The sequence below is a fragment of the Peromyscus maniculatus genome, chromosome 3 (assembly GCF_049852395.1).
Source record: "Peromyscus maniculatus bairdii isolate BWxNUB_F1_BW_parent chromosome 3, HU_Pman_BW_mat_3.1, whole genome shotgun sequence".
In the NCBI taxonomy this organism is placed as follows: domain Eukaryota; kingdom Metazoa; phylum Chordata; class Mammalia; order Rodentia; family Cricetidae; genus Peromyscus; species Peromyscus maniculatus.
Genome location: NC_134854.1, coordinates 19,519,762 through 19,542,457, shown reverse-complemented (window position 1 = coordinate 19,542,457; position 22,696 = coordinate 19,519,762). Strand labels below are relative to the sequence as shown.

General features: G+C 40.6%; 1 pseudogene; it reads left to right on the top strand.

Annotated features, from left to right (window-relative positions):
* The first annotated feature begins 21,682 nt into the window (after positions 1 to 21,682).
* On the top strand, positions 21,683 to 22,321 carry LOC102923231 (phosphoglycerate mutase 1 pseudogene; annotated as a pseudogene).
* The last annotated feature ends 375 nt before the right edge of the window (positions 22,322 to 22,696 follow it).

Sequence of the window (22,696 nt, the reverse complement as noted above, 5' to 3'; positions counted from 1 at the left end):
TTCGTCATGAGGGTGGCAAGTTCTCATCCTGGGTCTAGGGCACTTTATGTCGTGTGCCATCCTAACAGGGTTATGAATAACATATTCAAGCCCTTGACTTCAATCCAGATTCTGAGCATCTCAGAGCTCTTGGCTGCCAAGGAAGTGGTGACGCTCTTAGCTACATGTGGTTAAGAGGATACACTGAGATCTGAGGTCTCTTTTCTTCTGGGACTTGCTGATCTTTCTTTCTTTTTTGTTTTTTTTTAATAAGGGCTCTTGTGACTGCTGGTGAGTTTTCTACCATTGAATCTGTAGTTGCTCAAACTTCCCTTGAAGCAAGGATTATCTATTAATAGCATTTTAAAGGATGTTTGCCTCTTCCAAACTTCCTGAGGAGAAAAATCCTGCCCCTAGTTACATAACAGACTGGGAAGGCCTGTTCTATTTGTTTGCCTTGCTTCTCTGGGCAATACTATATTCAGCTCCATCTAGGTGCTTTCCATGCAGAAAACAAGTTGGTGGTTCCTTGAACAAAACTAGAACCCTATAAATGCATATTCAGTCTCACCATCGTAGATATGATGTTCCTCTTTAACAAGATTGATGGTGCACAAAGTTCTAGCAGGGAGAGTAAGCGCAGCAGCAGCCCAGCTTTGACTTCATTTTATTTGTTTTATTCAATGGTGAGTGAACAGTTTCTGGTCACTTCCTTATAGTTCCCCCAAGGTAACAATGGGACTGTCTGTGCTGTATTTCAGGTCATTCCCTCAAACACCCTGCTCTGCTCCCCAGCTCTTAACCGTCTGTTTGTTTTCACTTGCAGTTCTCGTGAACGCACACTGTTCCCCTTGAGTTCTCTCCCTAGAGACTTTCTATTGCTATTCCAAAGGCTCTAAACTCCTATTCTGTCTGTCAGAAAGGGTTACTACATGAGTATTAACGTCTTGATTGTTATCTGGTAATTGAAAGTTGCCTGCTGTGCACAAGATTCCGCTAGCCTGGAACCCAACTGGACACAGCATCTGCCAGCCGCCTGCTGAGAGCAACCATGCACTGAGATACAGGGTGAACTTGTTACCCACCAGGCATTTGCCAGGCTCTGATTTCTGGGATTCAGGATGTGTCTTTTAAAGGCTCTTCAGCCAACGGCAAACCTTCCCTTCACTCATCCACTTGTTTGGATTCAGGAGATAGCACTCAGCACAAAGAGACACATTTCCTAATAACATTTTATTCTTTTCTGTCAACCACTCTCTCTTTAAGTCCCTGCATGTGGTATGCTGGCTCCAGGTCCCCTGACTGTATCCCCTGAGCCGGCATGCTCACATTTTTGTGTCCCTTGTTCACCATTATCACTCTAGAGAGGTTTTTCTTTGTAACCTTGGTCAGCCTTACTGACGCATCCTTTGTGGTCGTCTGTATTGATATCTTTTCCTTTCTAAAGCATCCTGTAGGGTTTTCAAAACCTTTTGATTTTCAGCTTTTCTCTTGTGATTTTCTTACGGTTCCATTCTGCACTTGTTTAGCTACTTCTGATCTGATTGACACATCAGTCAGGATCATTTCTTTAATGCATTTGTTGCTCCATTTCTAGAGTTTACTTCTGCAATTTCACTGTGCTTTATTCGTCTTTCTCAACTTTCCCTACCTTCGAAACTGCCGTAGGTGATTAGTGTTGCTTTCCCATGTGCTTTCACAGAGGCAACAGGGCTTGAGAACTCTTTTTTGCCTTACCTATGTGATTTTATAAGGATTTCTCATCTGTATCGTGAACACTTCTCCTGCCCTTCCTGGGAGCACTCAGTGCATATGGGTTTCATGCTGCTTTACTACCTCCTGCTTCTTTACCTTTGTTTTAGTTTATACAGAGTTTGTATATTTTAGTTTGTACACACACACACACACACACACCTATAGTTTGTTTTTATTACCTTTCATAAACACATTTTGTTTCTCTAGCATAGCCAAAGTATTGGGAACAGTCTGAAATACTTACTAAGTGCAGCCACCCCCTCTGTATGCAGTACAGCCCTTATCCACTGGAAGAGAAATTTAGCATGGATCTAAAAGGAAGATAAGCAAGCACAGGACTCAAACAAGAGAGTCAAACTAGAATGCAAATCTCATCTTCAAAGGAGAGACAGGGAAAATGAGGGACAAGGAACGAGTCCCTGGTTTCATAATTAGATAAGCCTTCAGAATGCAGATTCTCTGAAGGAGTCAACAAGACCCCAGTGAAAACTATGCTTTCTAGAATGAGAAGAAAGAATATTAAGAATATCTGAATGAATATAAGAGTATGGCTACACAAACAATAATTTCTCATCTACCATAAACATTTCAAGATTGCATGGGTTACAGAAAATGTAGAGGAACTTTAATATCCAAAGTCAAGATGAAGACCACCAGATTCATCATCCACCCAGTCAGTCCCTCCCACAACACCAATGCATAGTGACAAACTCATTTGTACTGGTATGTGCGTGTACTTGGCTCTTGACTTCGCCACCTTACCTCCTGTGCCTCTTTCTACAATTTAAAGTCAACTTCTTGGATGATGAAGTATTTTCCTCCCTCTACACTGTACTTTTTTTTTTTTCTCAACACAAGGCCTATTCATTCAAGTGGATTGTTTGACTTGAGCCAAACATATATATGCTTCATCTCATGTGTGTGTGGAATATGCAATGCTGTATGTTTAATTTCTAGTTTGGCTGATATAATTATGGAGCAATGATTTTTCTGTCCTGGAGAATTGTTTTCAAAGATCTTATCTTTTGTGATTTCCCATTAATGCCTCATAGAAAAGCCTCATGTTAGCCAGGAGTTTGTGGTGCTTGCCTTTAATCCCAGCACTCGGGAGGCAGAGGCAGGTGGATCTCTGTGAGTTCAAGGCCAGCCTGATCTATAGAGCGAGATCCAGGACATCTACTGCTATGACACAGAGAAACCTTGTCAAGAAAGAAAGAAAGAAAGAAAGAAAGAGAGAGAGAGAGAGAGAGGGAGGGAGGGAGGGAGGGAGGGAGGGAGGGAGGGAGGGAGGGAGGGAGAGAGAGAGAGAGAGAAAGAAAGAAAGAAAGAAAGAAAGAAAGAAAGAAAGAAAGAAAGAAAGAAAGAAAGAGTGAGCTCATGTTGAACATTCTTGCATATGTTAATGAACTTGTGCTTCATTTCCACTTTTTTCCTTTCTAGTGAACGTGCCCAACATGATGTACTTTTTTCAGAAGCTACTTACAAACCCTTGGCCAGGTTGCTGTTTCCTCTTAACATTCTGTAGTTTATCTACACAGAGTGTATATCTCTCATCCAAAATATTTGTGATAATATATGTTTTAGAATCTGGATTTTTTTTCAGGTTTTGAAATCTTTACACACATAGTGAGATATCCTAAGGATGGGATCAAAGTCTAAAAATAAAAGTTATGTTTCACAAATACCTGATACACATAGCATGAAGGTCATTTTATACAGTGTTTTTAGTGTAATGATGTTTTAACTACAGCCAAGGAAATGAGGTTGGGTATGGAATTTCCCCCTCATGGCATCATGCTGATGCTTTAAGTTTCAGTTATGAAGCATTTTTTGAGGTCCCCCTCCCAAGATGTTCTACATGCATTTAAAAAGGCTAGTTGCCACATTCTGCTTCATTAACTAGTTCCAAGAGAAGCACAGGAGGAATTCTGTGTTCACTCAGCCTCTATTGCTCACTCTGTGCTTTCTGAATCTTTCTAGAGTTGTCGGAAGCCTCTTGTGTCCTACAGGAGCCCACTGCTCTGCTCACTATTCCAAGGTCTCTCTTGTTACACTTAATTCCCTAGTACAAGGATCTCCTTTAACAGGGCATTGCTTTACTGTGGAGGTAGAAGGCCCTTTGTAGCTCTTTAATGCTGGAGAATTCATAGTAACCTTTCAACCAGAAATGAGCATGACGTATATTAAGAGAGAGCCTTTCAACTGGAGCTTTAAGCAAAAGACTTTTCAACCTGTGGATAGTCACGTTTGGTTGACATTGTCTCAGAAGTGAATCTGGACTCACTACTACTATCAAACTCTGATTAATCAAGACAGCCATTCCTGTCTCTACTACTGAGTCCTGGTTTCTCATAGAAACTTTAAAAAATTTATTGAAGTTATGTAGTGGGTAGCCATTCCAGCTTTGATCTGGAAGTTCCAACCCCCATTGAGACTCTGGCAACTGTCACGCCTATGAGGCGGGGGCCAGGGGAGGCACCTGGAGACCTGAGATCTGGATGGGCCAGCACACTCTCTGTTCCGGGACCCTGAACGGTGGAGGTGGACTGAGCAGAGCTCCAGAGAACACCGCTGGACTGTGATACACCTTCCCCAGACCCCGCGACCTACCTATCCCTTCATTTGTAAGTTATGCCATTAAATAAATATCCTTTTAACTATGTGGAGTGGCCTTAATAATTTCACTAATAAAGTTATACCTGTTTTGTCCATTTGCAAGGGGAAAGATAAGATTAATAAAATTGAAAAACATTAGAGAATATTCATATTTATTTTTTGAAAATAAAGATAGGCATGGTGGCCCAGACTTACTATTGAGTGAAGAGCCTACTGTGATTTTGAAGGAGAGTAGTGATTTTGAAGCGAGCCTGGGCTACCTAGCAGGTTTTAGTGTAGTAAGCCCTTGACTCAAAACTCTTAACAAGTAAGTAATGGATTCTAGATAATTGTGAGTTAGAGAAGTCAGAGAAAATGTAAAATTCTTTTATATTCATATAACCAATAATAAAACTAGAAGTTTTAGAAAGAAAATAAAAGTATAAAAAAGTTCTATAACTATTAAATTGCTAAATTATTTTCAAGGCAGTAACAATAATATGATTAAATTCATTTTTCTTGAAGTTTTGTGTGAAATCATTCATTTTGAATCTCAAAGGAGCATAGTACAGCTATCCATGTGTGAACCTAACTTTGCATGTTTTCACCTTGGGAATTTATGTCCCATATCATTTTACTAATTATTTTTATGTATAATGGCTCTTGATTTAAATTGGTGGTGATTGAACAGATAGTGATGCCACAAAAACTCTCTACAACCCTTCCCACTACAGTAATTAAGAAACTGACATGGATCTGTAAATCCCAATGTAGCACCCTTTAAGGAAAGGAAGAACAGTAACACAATACACACACACACACACACACAATGGCATCCATCCTGGCACTTTCAGAAACTGATTATATTCAGGCATTTGCAAGGCCATTGATGCCCCTACTAAAACCCCATCAGCTGCTGCTGTATGAGTCCTAGAAGGGTTTGTCTGCACTGAGTCCAGAGAAGCTTGACTTTGGCAAAAGAAAAGGTACATTATCTTTGATATGAGCATGTCTGATCACGACTCTAAGCCCTCTCCATGTCCAAAAAGAAAATTATTCTTCAGCTCTTTCTTGAACTGAAATCAAAGCTTAGCTTTTGATAATTTTTAGAATTCCTTTGACTAGCCCTGTGGTGGTGGTACACGTCTTTAATTCCAGCACTTAGGAGGCAGAAGCAGGTGGATCTCTGTGAGTTTGAGGCCAGCTGGTCTACAAAGCAAGTTCCAGGGCTACATGGAGAAACGCTGTCTTGAAAGACCAAAGAGACAAAAGGAATCCCTTTGACTAAGGGTCTTGGCAAACTAAACCTAGATTAGGCACATAGGTGTAACATGCACTTTGCATTTGACCATAGACTTTCCTGTTAGGAGTTGACTAATGTAACATATTGTCCATCTTTGCCCTTCTCTTGAATTCATGTAAATTTTTCCTCACTAATAATGATGCTGTACTTTGAAGATTTAGGTGGTCTACTTCATTTGGGGAGCATTTCCCCCAAATGCCAAAGCTTTCTGTTACTCATACTTTTCATTGTTGTGACGAAAACCTGAGATAAATCATTTAAATAAAGATTTGTTGGGACTTACAGCTTCAGAGGCTTCATTCCATGGGTTTGGCTCTGTTGTCTTTACATGACCGTAGGGAACACATGGTAGAGCAAAGCAACTCACCTCGAGAGAAAGCAGAGAGAGCAGAAAGAACATTATACGTCTTTCCAGGGAATGTCCCCAATGACTAATTTCGTCTAGGTAAATCCTGCCTCCTAACTTTCAGTATCTCTCAATGAAGCCAAAATATTATGACTCTATCAAGGGATCATCAGTCTATTGATTAAATTAGATATGGTGGCACATGCCTTTAATCCCAGTACTGGGGAGGCAGAAGCAGGCAGATCTTTATGAGTTTGAGGTCAGCCTGCTCTACAGAGTGAGTTCCATGACAGCCAGGACAGTTTCACAAAGAAACCCTGTCTTGAAAAACAAACAAACAAACAAACAAACAAATAAAAATTAGGGCCCTCAGAATCCAATCACTTCCCAAAAGCTCATCAGTTGCTAAACAAGTTCCCAGAATATGATGATCTTGTGGGAGACGTTGCATACTGTTTACTTATATTTATATATGTATGTGTGTGTGCACATATGCCTCTGGGTGCCCACAGAGGCCAGAGGCTGGTATTGGATACATACCAGAGAGTGGATTTACAGGCAGTTGTAAGCTGCCCAATGTGGATCCTGAGAATTGAAGTTCAGTCTTGCGTAATAGCAGCAACCACGCTCAGTCACTGAACCATCTCTCCAGCCCCTAACACTTACATTTAAACATTCACATTCTCTGCAGCAATTACTTGATCTAATTCCTCAGATTTTTTATTTTTTTGGATTTTCACTTTTGTGTGCCACTTTCTACAGAAATAAATAGTGCTACATCCAAGGAGACAACACAAACCACTGCTCTATAATCAATTAGTCAAAATAAGGACAAAAACACTAAAAGTGGATAATTTATAAACAACAGAAATTTACTTCTGACCATTCTGGCAGCTGGGATGTCTAAGATCAAGGGGCTAGCTAGCATGTGATGTCTGATGATGGCCCAGTTTCTGTTTCTACACAGCACTGGAGGAAGAAAATGGTCCTTACACACTGGAAGGCAGAAAAGGCACCTGGTAACTTACATCACTTTTATGAGATCACGAAGACCATTCTTGACGGTTCTATGCTGGTATCTCAGTCTCCTCCGTTGACACCTCTTAACACCATCATGTCGCTGCTTCAACGTGTGGATGTGGTCAGACCAAAGCACTGTGAATCATGTTTCTTTTCTGTCACCCCCAATGTGTGTACCTACACGTGCCATGCACACTACATACAGACAAACATACAAGGTCAGGTTTGACCTTAGCAGACCTTTGTCCGGTTTGTTCATTAACTGACACCTAGAAGTTTATTGATAATGTCTATAGAACTTTTTAAAGTGACAAGGAAAAAATGGGTGAGGATTGAGAGACGAAAAGGAAAAACTGTTATTTGCCATACAGCAAAGAGGACTGGAAGGCTTTGCTGGTGACCGCAGACCTTTAAACCGGAGCCATGTATGAGCTTCGGACCCAGGAGCACCGGGCACAGAGAGAGCACTAGCAGGGCACAGATGTGGGATTCAGCCTTCAACACCAATTGGAAGAATGTGGGCTTTACCCTTGGGTTGTAAGAAGCTGAGAAACATCACAGTGTTTGCATTATCTAAAGGCCACGACCCGCTGGGATAAGGAGTGGATTAGGGGAATGCAGTAAACTAGTTAGGAAGCTAACTCTAATTTAATCACTAGTTAAATCTAAATTCTGATGAGCTGAATGGGGGCTGTGGCAGGGTCTGCAGTAGCAAACGCACTTCAGAAACAGTTTGCACAGTGAGTAGGACTTCTGTTGAGGGTAAGAAAGGAAAGACAACAGCATACTCCTCATCCTGCCTCATGGCTGTCCATCTAACAGTCTTCCCTGTGTCGCACAGATGTACAGCTTTGCTGACAGCACACTTGTAAGGTGGTGAACGCGTCTGCGTCCTTGTACCTTTCTCCATGGGGTTCTTGTGTGCGGGGTAATCTTCATAGGGCTCATAACGCCACCCACTTCTTTAAGTTTCGCCTCACAAATGCTGGCTCGGCACATATAGCCATATTTGTATGTGAATGTATATAAAATCAAAGTATATACAATGAAAACTAGACTCAGAGAACTTGGCAACATCAGAAAAGGAAAGGTACTGATAAGTGGAAATGAGGATTGATCTCATTTAAGGCAAGCACTTTCCAGACCAGCAGGAGTTTTCTGTCCCAGAAAAATGGTATTATAATATAAGCGAACCACGATGCTCAGACTGCTATAATGAGTTTGTGGAGGATTCACTGAAGTTAGCAAAATAAAAATATTAGCTGCATCCTACCAACATCAAATACAAACACGGTGATTTCAAGTCTCACTTTCATATGTGACCTTGAACACATTTTTTTTTAAAGCTTTCACCCTCCATTTGTCAAAGGACAAAAAGAGCTCTTAGGTCAAATTCAAGTCCAAAAGTAGGATTCCTCTTTTCTTTAGTCATGAGCCAGAGGGCATTTCACATGCTAAAACTTCAGTTCAGACAGGGAATTCTTTGGTTGGCTAACAAGAGCTCACCTCTCTTCAACTGCTGTTCTCAGAGCTAAGCATCGTCTAACCGACAAGACATGGAAACCAATTACTCTCTTGAAATTCAGAATAATCTTACTTTAATAAACTTTTATTTTGCCGAGATGAAAAACAGTATAATTTTAGTTTTGTTCCTTTGGAACTAAAGTAAATTTCAGTCAAGTTTAGACCTGTAGAACTTTAGTTTTGTTGCTAAATTGGAGTGTGTGCTGGATAGTTTACATCAACTTGACACAAGCTAAAGTCATCTGAGAGGAGGGAACCTCAATTAGTAAAATTCTTCTCTAAGATCTGTCTATAGGCAGCCTATAGGCCATTTTCTTAGTTAGTGATTGATCAGGGAGGGCTTAGCCCATTGTCGGTGATTCCATCCCTAGGCTGGTGGTCCTGGGTTCTATAAGAAAACCCATGAGGAGCAAACCAGTAAGCAGCATCCCTCCATGGCCTCTGCATCAGCTCCTGCCTCCAAGTTACCATCCTGCTTGAGTTCCTATCCTAACTTCCTGATGAACAGTGGTGTAGAGGTGTAAGCCAAATAAACCCTTTGTTCCCCAACTTGTTTTTTGGTCATAGTGTTTCATTGAAGCAATAGAAAACCCAATTAAGACAAGTTGGTACCAGGAGTATTGGGTATTGTTGGAACAAACTTGACCATGTTGTTTTGGGGAAGATTGTGGAAGGACTTTGGATTTTTTGCAAGAAGAGCCATTGAGTTCAATGCTTGGTGAGCTGTTCTGTAGGAGCTCAGAAGGTAAGAATGTTGAGGGCAACATGGAATATGGAGGCCTAGCTTGTGAAGTTTCAGAGGGAATTTTAAAGAATTCCTTGATGTCACTTGTTATTTTGAATTAAGATTCTGTGGTTCTGGTTAGTTGGGGATGAAGAATCAGCTGTGATTAACAAGAGACCAGAACTACTAAAGTGAAACCTATGCTTTGCTGGGATAATCAATGCTAGTCAGCCGGAGGTGAGAAATCAGTGGTGATTAAGAAGAGACCAGTATCATAGAGGTGAAATCTTCTGAGAAGTGTTTCCTGAGAGTCAACACAAATTAGCTGTGTTCCAGAGGCAGCCCAGGTTGTACCTCATGCTGGTAGCCAAACTTGCTAGGATAAGAGTCACCCAGATGTTACGGATTTTGAAGGCATAAAGGAGTCATGGGGAGCAGCTGAGGCTTGGCACTGTGAGAGGCCAGGAGAGGCTATTTGTAAATGTGCAGTCCATTTGCGCCAAAAGACCTCAGCATTTCAGAGATGGCAGTACCATGATATGCCCACCAAGAGTAGCAGCAACAGTAAAGTCGAGCCACCAGGAGCCTAGAAGACAAACTGTGTGTGTTGCAGAAGGCAGGGCCACAGTGGAGAAGTGACCCAAGCCACTTGGAGGAGTCCAGAAGATCGTAAGCAAATCCCAAATAACTGGAAGTTGAGTTATTTACACTGTGGGAATTTGTTTTTGCTTTGTTCAGATAGTGATTGTGCCATGGTTCTTCCCTCTTGAAGAAAGTACTTAACTTAATGTTGATTTTTACAGGAGTCCACAACTGAAAGACTTTGAACTTTTAAATAAGAATTTGCATTTTTAAAGGGACTAGCTGTTTTAATGAGACTGGTCTTTTAATGTGCTTGAATTTGTAAGACTGAGGACTTTTTTAATTAAGGACATTTTAAATTTTTAAATTTAAATGCTGGGCGTGGTGGTACATGCCTTTAATCCCATCACTCAGGAGGCAGAGGAAGGTGGATCTCTCTGTTTGAGGCCAGCCTGGTCTACAAAGAGAGTTCCAGGACAGCCAGAACTGTTACACAGAGAAACCCTGTCTCAAAAAAACAAAACAAAGTTTTTATGTTTTTAATGTAAGATCTTGGAGATGGGAAGGTTTCAGGAAAGGTTGTAGCTTAATGATGTGTTTGTGTGTCAAGCTGACAAAGAGTCAATCATGCTGGATAGCTTTATGTCAACACAGCTAAGTCATCTGAGAGGAAGGAACCTCCAATGAGAAAATGCCCCCACAATATCTGACTATAGCAAGCCTGCAGGGCATTTTTTAAATTTGTGATTGATGGGGAGGGGTTCAGCCCATTGCAGGTAGTGCCAGCCCTGGGCTGATGGTCCTGGGTTCTATAAGGCGGCAGGCTGAGCAAGCCAGGAAGCAGCACTCTTCTGACTCTCTATCACCTCCTGCCTCCAGGCTCCTGCCTTGTTTGAGTTCCTGTCCTGACTTCCTTCAGTGACAACAGTGATGTGGAAGTGTAAGCCAAATAAACCCTTTTCTCCCCAACTTACTTTTTGGTCATGGTCTTTCATCACAGCAATAGAAACCCTAACTAAGACAGAGTGAGTTTGTTTTGTTTGGTTTTGATTTGTTTGGTTTAGTTTTTCTAGACAGGGTTTCTCTGTGTAACAGCCCTGGCTGTCCTGGAACTTGCTTTGTAGACCAGGTTGGCCTTGAACTACTAGAAATCTGCCTACCCCTGCCTCCTGAACACTGGGATTAAAGAAGTACATCACCATGCCCAGCAAGACAGAGTGTTTTTTAAAAGGTAGATTTTCTAATAGAAATGTTGACTCAAACATAACTACATTAGAACTAGGATAAATTCTCCTAGGTTTTTGTTTTAGGAATTCATTAAAGCAAAGTGGGTGTTTATATAGTTATTTACATAAAGGGGTCATTATAAAGGTTGAACAAGGATACTGCATGTTAACACATTAGGGAATATCATCAAGTTGGAAAACTGTAGTTATTTTTTCAATATGTGACTAATAGATGCCTTGTTTTTAAAACATAAATCCAATCAAAGGATTCATGGTAAAAATAAACAGAATGACCAAAACTAAGGCCAACCCTGGCACACGGCTTGTCCTGTTGTGGTCCTATGGCCTTTCCTTCACTACAGGCACCAGCAGTGTCACAGTCCTACCCAAGACCTCTTCCCTAAGATTTGTCTTCCACCACTCTGGCAATGTCAGAGAAATGCTCAACAGTAGTAACTGCCCAGCAATCTGGCCCCAGCCTCTCACTCCAGCAACATCTAAGACCTACTGGGGGACCTCTGGCAAGTTCTGCCTCATCACCCACAGAGATCTATGTTTTGTTTAAGCCAGAAAGAACCAGGATGCATTTAAGAGCAGACAGAAGTCAGGACATCTCACATAGCTGCCAGGGGAGGCAGTGATACAAACAGGAGTGAATGTTGTCACTCATAGGCTACAGAGGTAAAGCTTTTACTATTTTCTTTTTCTAGATGGACATCATATTAAACTACCCTCTAAATTTGTATCTCCTACCTATAGATTAACAGCAATCAGACTTCACCAGAGATGTTTCTTCGTGCAGTCGACAGCAGTTAATGCAGAAATTCAAAACTGGTCAAAGTGCAGAGACCAAGTATCATTGGAGTGCTCGGTCATAAATGGGACATCTATATAATACTCACTCCCGTAGGATCAGAGATCACTGTGGAAGAGAGGGTGCAAACATTTTAAATCCAGAAGTCAGGAAGAACCAAAGCAAAACAATGTGTTCTGAACATGACAACATGCCAAGACTGCTGCACACATGAAGTCATAGCAACTGTACAAGACCTGCATGAAGTCCAGACAATGAAAATTCCTGGATGGGAGGTGCTCATGAGCCTTCACCCCTAGATAAGGAGCTATTGACAGTTAATGGCTTCAAGGGAATAGAAAGTCAGCTTTTTAAGGGTATAGCCCCTGATAGGTTGACCATGATTCAGTGGATAACCCAACACTTTTGAGTATACAGGTAGCAAAAACTGAACAGTGTGGATTTTTAAAAAGGAGGGGGAGGCAAAAGTTGGGAAGGAGTGAGGGTATGAGGGTATGCCAAGAGTCAGGCAGGAGTTGGGGGGGGGCGGGGGAAGGAGGAGAGGGTGAATATAATCAAAATATATGTGTGAAATTCTCAAAGAATTAATAAAATATTATATCCAAATAAAATTTTAACATTAAAACCTTTTTAAGAACATAATACCTGAAAAGAATAGATACAAAAAATATAACAAGATGTATGGCTAGGCACAATATGGCTTTATGGTTTATACTAGAAGACATTCTCATTTATGTATTAAATATATCAAGAACACATATCATATGTATAACACTATGCCAGTTATCAGGGTTCCAAAAGCGCAGTTACAGTGTACCCATTCTCAGGGGAGTTTCAATCCAGTGAAGTCTACGTACGACACTCAAGCCAGCTGTGAGTACAAGTAGAAATGAGAGTCATAACCTTTGTTGACAGGTAATAGGATAGTGTTACCCAGGACACCCAAGAAATGATAAAACTCCTGACCTGAAACCTAGATGGCCCCAGGAAACTTGTGAGTAAGACATTTGGGGAAGATGCAGAACAGAAGGTACAATCTTGGAGACAAGTCGCAAAAAAAGCACATCACTGGCCTTGGAAGCTAATGATATTGAGGGACTGTCAGGAAATGAAACCGGCCAATTAGGCAGGAATGGTGATTAGTAGGTGGTCTGATAAAGCTACCCCATTCTCACTAAGGGATGATAAAATAGAGGCATGACATAGCATAGGCCCATCAAACTGAGAAAACTTACCATATGTCTTCATCCATTTACTTAGTCAAGAAATCTTTTATGTTCTTCTAAATTGTGTCCATGTTACCAAACTGCTTTAGAGACATGTTTTCATAGCTGGTACAAATGCAAATTTTAACCCTACTGATACAGTTTCCCTGGAATTCATACATTGAAACCTACTCTCTACTGGAAGAATATTATATTAAGAAGTGAGCCATTTGTCTGGCAGTTAGAATCTTTCTAGGAGAGGACTGATAAAACCTATATACCCTTCCTATAATGACAGAACACGGATGCTGACATCTATAGGGAATGGGCCCTCAAAGGACACTGACCCTATAGGCTCCTTGATCTTAAACTTCTCAGTCTCAGAAGTGTGAGCAACAAATTTCGGTTGCTCATGCATTACCTAATCTAAGGTATTGTGTTACAGCAGCTCAGATGGGCAAAGACAGCAGTGTCAATGGACATGAGATGAATTTCTAGAGATCTCCCACTTGTTAAACATGTAATAAATGATGACAGCTACCATGTTCCAGGACTTTACTGTTCTAAGAAACAAAAACCGAAATTCTAATGTATGGATAATAAAGTTATTCCAGTTTTCCTGCTTTCTAATAAATCTTAAATGTTTGTACTAGATACTTATGAATACCTGCTATATAATCTCCCTGCTGTTTGTTGGTTTGTTTTTTGTTTCTTTGTTTGCTTTTTGTTTGTTGATTTGTTTTTACTTCCAATTATTGTTTATTTATAGAAAAGTTGGTTAAGGCTGTGGAAATGTAACACTTGAAAGATTAGTGTTGCTCTGAACACTTATTTACCCATAAGAATTTGTGACCATACTACCTACATGCTAATCCCACAAAGAAACAGTAATTTTAGGAATGTGTATATAGGGGAAAAACAATAAATACAGATCAGACTGGTCTCAATATATCTATATGCTTTAAATTCATCTGAAATAAGAAATAGAAAAGTAAAAAGTACCACTTCTTCATCCTTTAAATCCTTTAAATATATATATATATATATATATATATATATATATATATATATACACACACACACATATACACACACACACACAAAGAAGAAGAAAAAAATCAATAGACTACTCTCAATTAGAGTCAGTGAAAATAAAGTTCTGGGTTAACACAGTGAGTTAAAAAAATACTGAAAGTTGCCTGCCGAGGTGTCATGACCCCATCTTATTGTTGAGTCCAGCTTTTCCATTCTAAATCCCTATTTTCTGTTTATAACTTTCCCCAAAATGTTCCTTTTGACCTTCGAGTCTGATATTTCTCTTGCCTGGTCTCAATCCAAAGGCGAATTTATTCGCAATTTGAACTAAATCTCTTCAGTTATTTCAGTTACTTGAGTTTGAAGAAAATACCTGCTTTGTGCTTTCAGAAATTGTTCAGATTTTTTTCCATGTTCAAATAGCTTAAAAATGACTTTGTTTTGAAGCTGTAGGATTGGCCTGGCTATACTGCAGATTCAATTCAAAAAGAATTGGTTAAGAAATTTGGATTGAAAACCAGAAATGATGAGTCTCCATCACGTGTAGGAACATACAAGCAAATTCTCTCCACTCTCTTACATCTGTTTGTAACAGTGGTCACAGGGGGATTGGAAATAACTCAACGGTCAAATTTTATCCCTCCCCAAAAGCCATAAAATGCATCTTTGATTTTTAAGTGTATGAAAAATAATCAAGCTATGCCAACTTTCAAATACACAAAGGAGACTTAGTAAATACAAGTGCTGATTGATTAAAAGAAAAACATAAAATGAACACATTGATACACGAAGAGCATCCGTGTGAATTCTAGTTTGGGGCATGTGGTTCAAAGGTTTTCAAGGACTAACATCCTCTGGACTCCAGCTCAGATTTTTTTCTGACTGTTATTCATGACTGAAGCTAAGCTCTATCCTAATGCTATGGTTATGGAGATAAGCAAGAATAAGTCCATCCTGTCTGGGTAATGTCTTAACTATTGAGAGTGAATGATGAGGTACTGAACCAAGATTTTCAAACATTCCATGCTCATCTTTCAAATGTAATATATAATTCACTTTATCAGTTTTCCCTACTAAATAAAGGATACAGAATCAAGTATTGATCTGTCAAAGGTATGGAAATGTCGATTGCCCAACAGCCAACTTATCTAAATCAGTTGTTTGGAAAATTTAACAAATTCTAATGAAGTGAAAGCCAAGGCCTAGCCATCCCCCAAAGAGTGACATCGATTTTGTAGTGTATCCTGTGTGCTCAGCTCTGTGCCAGGTCCTGGGGCTCTGTCCCAGTGCTTGAAGGTAGGAATCTCATGAGAACTTCAGAACTTATCATATGCTTTACAAACTAAAACAATTGGAGAATACACTTGACCTTTGATATCCTAAAATTCCATGTCTGTTCATTCCATGTGAAGCTGAATTGACATGTTGTACCTGGTGTCTATAGAGTTCAGTAGACTGAATAAAACTTATCATTGGTTCCTCCTTCAGGATAAAAGGTCTTTCTTGACTGGGGCATCCATGTGTTCTAAAACCACAACAGATACATTTAACAATCCTTTGTTATTGGGAGTCAACCTAAGAAAATCTTGTTTTGTCATGCTTGGTTGTTAGCTTTTAGAAGCCTACTCTTTTCTGAAGGAAAACAGGGGTGTTGGATCTGGGGGAGAAGGGAACTTGGAGGGGAGCTGGGAGGAGTGGAGGGAGGTGAAAGAAGTGCAGTCAGGATGATTGTATGAAAGAAGAATCTATTTTCAATGAGAGGAGAGAGAGAGAGAGAGAGAGAGAGAGAGAGAGAGAGAGAGAGAGAGAGAGAGAGAGAGAGAGAGAGAGAAGGCTGCAACACTACCAGACACATCAGAAACAGCAGTAAAGGTATCATGGAAAAGATGAACAATGCATGACAGCTCAGAGGAGAAATTAAACCTGTATCAAACAATGGAACCAAGATGCACCTGTAACAGAACTTCCTTCCCCAATGAAGGGAAATGTTAAGTGTGATGCACAAAAAAGAAAAAAAAAATAATGAATCTAGTTTTGTGTGTGTGTGTGTGTGTGTGTGTGTGTGTGTGTGTGTTTTATAGGTTATATAGGCATAAAATTTTCTTAGACTAACGATGAGTCTTGTAGAAAGATTCTGCCATGTGTTACTATCACAGTATGTCCACAAAGTGACTGCAAGAAGTATGGAAAGGACCCACAAGCAAGGACAATAGTCATCAATACCAAATGAAGTGACCTATCTAGAGACAATAGCAGGGAAGAGTAAAGATAGCCCTCCCTTTATGTGACCTTTGACACCTCTTATTGGTGTATCTACATTAGATGATGGGGAATCCTGAACAGTTCTCTGAGAGCCTCAACATAACACCTGACATAGTACTATTGGTCTGTGGTGGTTTGAATGAGATTAGCTCCCTATCCCCTTGATGTCTCCTTCTATCATGGTATCTCTTTCATTGCTCTCCCACTCAACCCTGATCCAGCTCGGCCGTCCAGTTCCCTTATGTTCTCACTACCTACATTGGGACACCTGTACAGCCTTGAGGCAGGGGGAGGGGCTTGGACCTGCCTACACTAAATGTACTTCCCATGGGAGGCCTTCCCTTCTTGTAGGAGGGAATGGGGGATGGGTTGGGAGGAGGAGGTTGGAAGGGCAGGAGGAGGGAAGAGGAGGATCTTTGATTGGTAGGTAAAATGAATAAAAAATAGTCTTAATAAAAATGGCCCCATGGGCTCATATGTTTGAATGCTTGGGCCCTAGTTGGGAAGGATTAGGAGGTGTGGCCATGTTGGAGGCAGTGTATCATTAGGGGAGGGCTTTGATATTTCAAAAGTCTGTGTCATTCCCAGTTAGCTCTCTCTAACCTGTGCTTGTGGATTAAGATGTGAGCTCTCAGCTGCTACTCCAACCATGATGGTCATGGACTCTGAAACTGTAAGTCCCAATAAATTCCTTCTTCTACAAGTTGCCTTGGCCATGGTATCTTGGCACAGGAACCAGAAAAGTAACTAAGACATGGCCTCCTTATTTCCTGTCTCCTCATTCATTAATTTCCCTGTCTTAACTTTCTTACACATTTTTGCTTTTTTGTTGATGTTGCTACTGCTTTGTTTTATTGGGAATCAGATGAAATAACATGTAACCCTCCAAGAAATTTTAAGAAGCAATGCAAATCTATATCATGACTTAAGTGGTATTATGATGCTATTTAGGAACTTTCATGAAAAACAACTTGTTCTTCAGACTATCCTAACTGAAGTTCCCTTGAATTTGATCAGCTAGTGACTCAATTTTCTGACCAAAGAACCTTACAACAATGTATAAATGGTTGATCATCTGTAATGGGCACCACAATTAATAGCATGACACTATGGAGGAACATGATGGGTTGTGCATTTTACACCATTCAATAATGGGCATCCAACAATGCTTCCTGGATTTCTTTCCTATATGTTCCATGTTATTTTGTGGTTCATAATTGGGAGAAGAGGGGAGAACAGGGGCTATCTGGAGCTGCAGAGGAAAAATAAGGGGAGTTTTCAGAGGGGACTCAACTGAGTGAGTGTTGGGGCAAAGGGATTCCTGGGAAACATTGCTAAAGTCTATGTCTGCTCTTCAAGTAACTATCAGATGTAAATAAAGAACCTGATAATATGGAAACTTTTAAATCCCAGACCATTTATTTTATTGTTACAGTGATAGAAACTGGTTCATATGATCACAGATTTTTTATCACCATTTATCTAATACTTAACTACTGTGAGGTCACACATTAGTCACCTTTATGCTTTTTCCCTTGACCATAATGAATCTTTAACTGTATAAAACCTACAATTGTACCCACTTTTACACTTGAGGAACTTAAAGATATTTAAAGGGTTAAAAGAGGTGCTGTGGACTCAAGAATAACAGCTCCTGAGCCTGAAGCTAGGACTTATAGGCAAGGAGTGGCTTGTTAATTGCTAGATTTAAAGAGCTGTAATAAAGGGTTAGGAGAAGAAAGGAAGCCTTCCTTCCTCTTTTGTCAAATCAGCTCTTCGAGTTAACAAAATCAGAATTTCAACTTTCAATCCCTCATTTCTTCCTTTATTTTTTGCCATGGAATTCTGATTATTTTGTTAGTTAAACATACAATTTTTGTATGATTGTTATTTATTTATTTTGAGAGTATAGTTTAATTACAATATATTTCCAAATCCTCCCATGTATCTTCAATCGCCTTTAAATTCATGGCCTCTCCTTTTTACTAATTGTTATTGATTGTGCATGTATATAGTTATATATATTCCCAAATACAACCTGTTCAGTCTGTGTGGCGTTACTTGGATGCATATTTTTCAGAGCATATTTGGCAATGGACAATCAATTGGTGTGCTCTTTTGGGGAGAAGGCCACCTCTCCCATTCCCAGCTTTACTCAGTTATTACCTATAATTCTTTGTGTAGGGTTGAGGCCTCATGGGCTTTTTCCCAACCAGTTTGACATGTTAGTTTGAATTGTCCTTGTTCAGATCACCTTTGTTCAGTCATGATGGTGAGACCTTACGGGTGTAGCTTCTGATATTACTAGGAGATACACTCTCTCAACAAACTCCCTCATCCTCTGGTTCTTACCATCTTTCTGCCCTCTCTTCTGCCATGTTTCCTGAGCCTTAGGCATAGCAGTGCTTTGAATATGTACCCAGGGAAACTGGGCTCCACTCCTCTTCAATTTGATAGATTGTTTTCTGTAGTGGTCTCCATCTGTTGCCAACAGAAGTTTCCTTGATGAGGCATCAAGACTTAACTTATCTGTGGGTACAAGGATAATATTTATAAACTGTTGTGGTGGTTTGAATAAAAATGAGTCCCATGGGCTCATAGATGTTAATGCTTGGTCACCAGGAAGTGGCACTATTAAGAGGTCTGGCCTTGTTGGAGGAAGTATGTTACTGGGGGGTGGGCTTTGGGGTTTCCAGTGTTCAAACCAGGTCCAGTCTCTCTCTCTCTCTCTCTCTCTCTCTCTCTCTCTCTCTCTCTCTCTCTCTCTCTCTCTCTCTCTCTTCCTGATGTCTGCCAATCTAAATGTAGAACTCTCAACTACCTCTCCAGCACCATGTCTGCCTGCTCGTCACCATGCTTCCTGCCATATTTAACAATGGACTAAGCCCCTGAATCTGTAATCAAGCTCCAGTTAAATGGTTTCCTTTTTGCAATGATCATGGTGTCTCTTCATGGTGATAGAACATTAACTAAGACAATTGTTAGGGATTGTACTGGTTTAGTAAATTAGTGGTTGTAGATTCTCCTCCAATAACCATGATTTCACTAGCCCTGAGCAATTAGCTAGGTCTCCAGTACCAATCACAGTATCCTTCGTGCTGAGTCTTAAATCCAATGAGAAAGCTGTTGGCTACTACCAACATACATGCATGCCACTGCTGTACCCTTAGGGTTATCATCCATGCTGGCCATTGATGTGGTTCAAAGGCATCATACCTAGATAGAACTGTTGTTTGCTTCCCTCTTTAGGAAGCTTGCATGGCATCCTCTGATACCATGAAAACTAGTCTTCAGGGAGGGCATGTTAAAGTCAGTTCCAGCTTAGGGGTCTCTAAGAATTTGTTTCTGAAGTTCTTGGTGTCTTCAGCAATAGGTACTTAACTTTCTACCTCTGGGTGGGATGGGGGTAGGGAGGTAACTAAAGGCAACAGCAATAGGCTGTATGTTTTAGAAGTCTCTTATATATCTCTGGCCACCAACTCAAAGAGTGCTTCTCACATCTTGTATTGGGGTTTTTGTTAGGGGGTCTTTGACTCCTGGAGAAAGCACCATCAGCCCAGATATGAAAAGTATATTGAAATATATGTATATGTATACTCAGAGTTACATGTATTGTATATAGGCTTGAAGGGTTTTTGGTTTTGGTTTGATTTGGTTTGTTATGGTTTGGGGTTTGGCTTTTGGTAAATAGTTAATATTACGATTCCTTATGGCTTTTTCAGATATCCTTATTGCTATTTTAACCATCTTCTTCCTTCTGTATTTACCTCCCTCTGCTTTCCCTAAGGAACCTGACCAGCCATCCCTAATTTCTGTGAGGGTATGTAGTCTCTATTGTTGGGGTGCTGAATATTGCTTTACCACGTTACAAATAGCCTTTGATAATATTTAGAAGTAATATGAGAGCCATCAACTCTATTCCCTATGATGGAGAAAGGAAACCCACATAAAATTAGGTTACCTGCTGCACTTGAAGCAGAGACCTTCCCTGTAACAGATACCTTGTAACTGGCAGAGCAGTTCATGGGTAGTCCCCCAAGATCAAGTAAATCCAGAGACAAATTTAAATGTTTCTCCTTTATCAGTAGCTGAAAGTTTCTTTTATTAACGGTTGGGAAGTAAGATAGATGGGAATGGAAAGAGAAAGAAACTTGTAATCAAGGAAATCAATGCACAGAATGATGTCAGTGGTAAACTATAAACAAAATTACCAAGTCTCTAGTTTATATATACTCTGCTATGTGTAAGCCCAATTCTAATCACCTTTGCATTCCTAACAGTATCTCGGGCATGGGCCTATTGGCATAGGTGATTACCGAGTTAAAGAATGAACATGGCCAGCCAGAACTCTCTCTCTCTCTCTCTCTCTCTCTCTCTCTCTCTCTCTCTCTCTCTCTCTCTCTCTCTCTCTCTGTGTGTGTGTGTTTTCAGAAAGAGGTGGTTCTTAGTTAACCATGAATACCTCCATGCAAGAGACAGTGAAATTCTTCTAGACTCCCTGGGAAGCTCAGGAGCTCAGTAGTCACTTCTTTTGTATTATTTACATAACTTCTTTTGTATTACTCTTGGATTACAGCGTCCTGCCATAGTAAAACATTACTTGCTGTGAGCATGTTAATAAATGACTTCTTTAATAGCCCCTGATTTCTTGGAGCCCATTTCCTATCGTTCATGGTCTCTGCTGTAATCGCCATTGTTCCTCTTCTCTTCCTATTGTGCTGTATGCTGAGTTCAGGCTCCCGGGCACACCTTCCTCACTAACTGATGCTCAGGACCTTTTCATTTAAGAAGCAAAGTTTTATATTTAGAAAGCTGATACAAATCTTCCTATCAAATATCTATATGACTGCTGGGAGGTGGTGGTGCACACCTTTAATCCTAGCACTTGGGAGGCAGAGGCAGGTGGATCTCTGTGAGTTCAAAGTGAGCCTGCTCTACAGAGTGAGTTCCAGAACAGCCAGGGCTACACAGAGAAACCCTGTCTCGCAAAACCAAATATATATATATATATATATATATATATATATATATATGTATATATGTGTGTATGTGTCTGTGTGTGTGTCTGTGTGTGTGTCTGTGTGTGTCTGTGTGTATATACATATATACATATATGTGTGTGAAAAAATATATGTATATGACCTATGGGAAGTATGCCCGTGTATTTCTTCTTGTGTAAAATTGTAATAACAATAATATTTATTCACCCTCTCCTATCCTTACTTATTTTTTGCTTATCATCTTGTGGATTATGTCTTTATGACACTAGAAATATCCTTGCCCTGCAGCATACCCACCCCCCACCTGTTGCCATGGCCACCTACATTCTAGTGCTGATCCAGCACAGCAAGAAAGCCTGGAACCTGGAGAACCGCTTCAGAGGCTGGTATGACACCGACCTGGGCCCAGTGGGTCACAAGGAGGTGAGGCACAGTGAGGCGAAACACAGCAGACAGGCATTGCGAGATGCTGGCTATGAATTTGACATCTGCTTTACCTCTGTGTGAAAGAGAGCAATCCTGACCCTCCGGACAGTCCTGGATGCCATTGACCAGATGTGGCTGCCAGTAGTCAGGACCTGGTGCCTCAATGAGCGACACTATGGGGGGGTCTGACTGGTCTCAATAAACAGACACTGCTGCTAAGTGTGGTGAGGCACAGTTAAAGATCTTATGATGGTTCCCCCTCCCCCGCTCCCCACCTCCAATGGAGCCTGATCATCCTTTTACAGCAGCATCTGTAAGGATCGGAGGTATGCAGACCTTACTAAGGACCAGCTGCCCTCCTGTGAGAGCCTGAAGAACACTATTGCCAGAGCACTGCCCTTCTGGAATGAAGAAATTGTCCCCGTTATATTTTATGCAGTGTATGAAAAAAGGTGGAGCAGAATAATAGATATTCAAACCCTACCCATTGTGGGAAGTGGAGTGCCAGGAGTTAGGTTTTATTGAGAAGCCATGAAAACTCCAAGAGAAAGGGACGTGCAAAGTAAAGCAGCAGAGAGGGACCTTTTTATTAATTAAATTCATTCTTCAATAATTTCATTCATGGTTATAACACATTCTGGTTACTCTTATCCTCCACCCTTTGTCTTTCTCCTCTTCCTCACTACAAACCCCTTCCTCACATTCATGTCTTTATTGTTTTGTGACCCACTAAATTTAAACAAGTCTTTCTGAGTGGCCATGGATTTGGAACTATCCACTGGAGCTTGGTGGACTCAGCAGCGAACACACAACAGATGTCAATGACTACCCCTCTCCCAGAATCCAGCGGCAGCCAAGAGTTCACCAGGGAGGGGTAGAGCCCCTTCAGTTCCTCACCAT